We start from the raw sequence: 3,138 nt of genomic DNA, 5'->3' as shown, positions 1-3,138 counted from the left end.
GGGGGTCATGCAGGTTTGTGTCCTACCCAAGCGTGGCGGTAAGGTCGTCAACTCATGTCCTGGCTCTGCCCCTCGCCCCTAGGTGCTTCTTGCTCCGTAGGATTACAGTAGCTGCCCCCAACTCACAGGGTTCTCTAGGGGATTTAATGAGGTTGTGCTAATAAAGCAGCAAACCACACCACCTCCGAAAGTTGGCCGGCTGGGACATTCACGTTCATGCACGTCATTATTAGTATTTGCGAGTCTCTTGAGGGAAGGGCGTTGTGTCTGGTGTCCTGCCCGTGGCAAGGCAGAAGGTGGGGGCTCTTGGAGACTCCTTCTAGAACAAATGGGCAGCCTGTGCTCCTGCGCAAATGTGAGCTCTAATAAAACTACCAGTAACCTAAATCGTTACCGTGTGTTGAATGCTTGCATCACCGTTTTAATCCCAACTCCCCGTCAACGTGGGAATTGTTAGACCCATTTGGCAGATAATATAATTGAGGCTTAGAGAGCGTAGGTCTGAAACCCAGAGGGTGGGCAGTTGAGTTGTCACTCACATCTGAATCTGCGTATGGGTTGGGTAAGACTGTCCTGATGTGTGTGTTTGTGCTCAGTTGCCTCTGGCTCTTTGAGACCCCGTGGACTGTGGCCTGCAGACCCCTCTGTCCTTGGAACTTTCTAGGCAAGAATACTGCAGTGGGTTGCCATTTTCTCCTCCGTCGCCCTGCTATGCCCTTTGCTGAATAATCCATATGCCCCCTTCTCTCCCTCCTGGATGCCCTTCCCCATCATAAGGTCACCTCTTCCTGGTCACTGGGGTGAGGGAATGAGGATTTGGGGACCCGAGATGATCCGTCTGCTCATGAGTACTGTGCCCTATGACACACCCACGTGCGTGTGCACACACACTTGGCCTCTGTCTCAACCCAGCGCCAGGGAAGCCTGGGACCTTGCTGGGGGCTCTGGGCAGCTCACATGACCTCTCTGAGCTCCAGCTTCCCCGTCTGTTCAGTGACCCCACAACTGCATCCACTCTGTCTACTCAGCCAGGCTGGATTCGTGGCTCAAGAAGGACAATGAACGTGCAGGATTAAAGAGGACAAGTGTGTGTGCGTGCCCACTTGCTCAGTTGTGTCCGATTCTTTGCGACCCCATAGACTGTAGCCCACCAGGCTCCTCTGTCCCTGGGATTCTCCAGGCAAGAACACTGGAGTGGGTTGGATTCCCTTCCCCAGGGGACCTTCCCGACCCAGAAATCAAATCCACGTCTCCTGTGTCTTCTGCATTGGCAAGTGGATTCTTTACCTGGGAAACCCCAAAGGGAAAGAGCAGGGACGTGTAAAGTGGTGGCCGGGGGTGGTGTTCAGAGGAGTCCCTGCTGCTGGGCTCCATCTGGGCTCACTAGGGAAGGTGCTTTATAAACCATAAATCACTCAGAATCAAGTGAGGGCTGGGCCAGCCCTGAATCATCTTCCCTGGAACTCAGATCTGGGAGCCACCCATAGAGGCACCCACCTTGCAGGAGCCTTGGAGAGAGTGTGGGCAGCCCTCAGGCAGGGGAGGGGCTTTGTGTGCTAAGTTGCTTCAGTTCTGTCCAACTCTGCATAGCCATGGACCCCAGGTGCCTCTGTCCTTGGAGATTCTCCAGGCAAGAATACTGGAGTGGGTTGCTATACCCTCCCCCCGAGGATCTTCCCAACCCAGGGATCGAACCAGAGTGTCTTAAGTCTCCTGCTTTGGCAGATGACTTTTTTACCACCAGCGCTCCAAGGGGCTTTGGGACTCCTCAAAGTAGCTGCACGTGGGCTAGAGCTGCCAGTGGCCAGGGGACAAAGGCAGGGCTGAGGCTGGAAGGACCTGCATGGGTGTTGAGCCTGGGGCAGACCAGTGTGGGCAGGAGCAAGCCCGGACCCTGCAGAGGCTCACTCACTCGTTCTTTCATTCTACACATTAAAAAAATATGTTTTCGTTTGTTTGTTTTAATTGGCTGCAGTGGGTCTTAGTTGCAGCGCGCAGGATCCCCCATCTTTGGTGCGGCATGAGGTACCCCCTAGTTGCGACATGTGAGATCCAGTTTCCAGACCAGGAACCGAACCCATGCCCCTCTGTACTGGCAGTGTGGGGTCCTTAGCCACTCAACCACCAGGGAAGTCCCCTGCTCACTGCTGAGTCCCTCATTTGTGCCCTGCAGACTCCCTGCTCAGTGCTGGGCATGAGGCAGTGGGCAAGTGCCCTCATGGAGATCACTTTCAAATGGAGCAATATAGACCAAAAACATAATAAAGAAGTAAAACAGGACTTCCCTGGTAGTCCAGGGGTTAAGACTCCACCTGTCAATACTGGGGACACTGGTTCAATTCCTAGTCCCGGAAGATCCCAGATGCCATGGGGCAGCTAAGCCCATGTGCCCTAACTAAGGAGCCCGCGCTCTAGAGCCCGAGAGCCACAACTGCTGAAGCCTGCGTGTCCTGCGGCCTGTGCTCTGCGACAAAAGAAGCCACCGCAGCCAGCAGCCTGTGCACCGCAACTGCAGCGCAGCCCCCGCTGCCTCAACTAGAGAAAGCCCGCTTGCAGCAACAGCCGATAAATAAATAGACTGAAACATTTCTCAGGAACAGGAAAAAAAGGAGTAAAATATATTATGGCCCAGAGTGATGAGCACTAAAAAGAAAAATAAAACAGAAAAGGGAAACAAGGGGTGGATGTCTTTTTCATGTATAAATGAGGCGTCCAAGAAAGGTCTAATTGAGAAAGTGACATTTGAGCAAAGCTGGCAAGGAGGTGAGGAGGTGAGTCAGATGGCTCTCTAGGGGAGAGTGTTCCAGCCAGAGGGATCAGCCAGGGCAAAGAGCCGGAGCCGGGAGCGTGCCTGGCACGGCCGAGGAATAGCAAGGAGGCCCGCGTGGCTGGAGGGAGTGGGGCGGGCGGGGTGGGGGGAGCTGGTAGCAGATGAGCTCAGAGAGGAAATGGGGGCCAGATGGTGAGGCCTCCTGGACTCACCATTTAAAAGGATCCCTCTGGCTGCTGAGTGGAGATCAGACTGGGGGAGGGGCGAGGGCAGCACCAGGGAGACGGATAGGAGGCTGTTGAAAATAGTCTAACAGGATTCGCTGATGGATTGGATGTGGGAGAGCGAGAGAAGGAGAGAGCGCGCAT

This window comes from Ovis canadensis, chromosome 3 (genome assembly GCF_042477335.2).
Source record: "Ovis canadensis isolate MfBH-ARS-UI-01 breed Bighorn chromosome 3, ARS-UI_OviCan_v2, whole genome shotgun sequence".
NCBI classification, from domain to species: domain Eukaryota; kingdom Metazoa; phylum Chordata; class Mammalia; order Artiodactyla; family Bovidae; genus Ovis; species Ovis canadensis.
Note: the sequence above shows the minus strand (reverse complement) of the source record.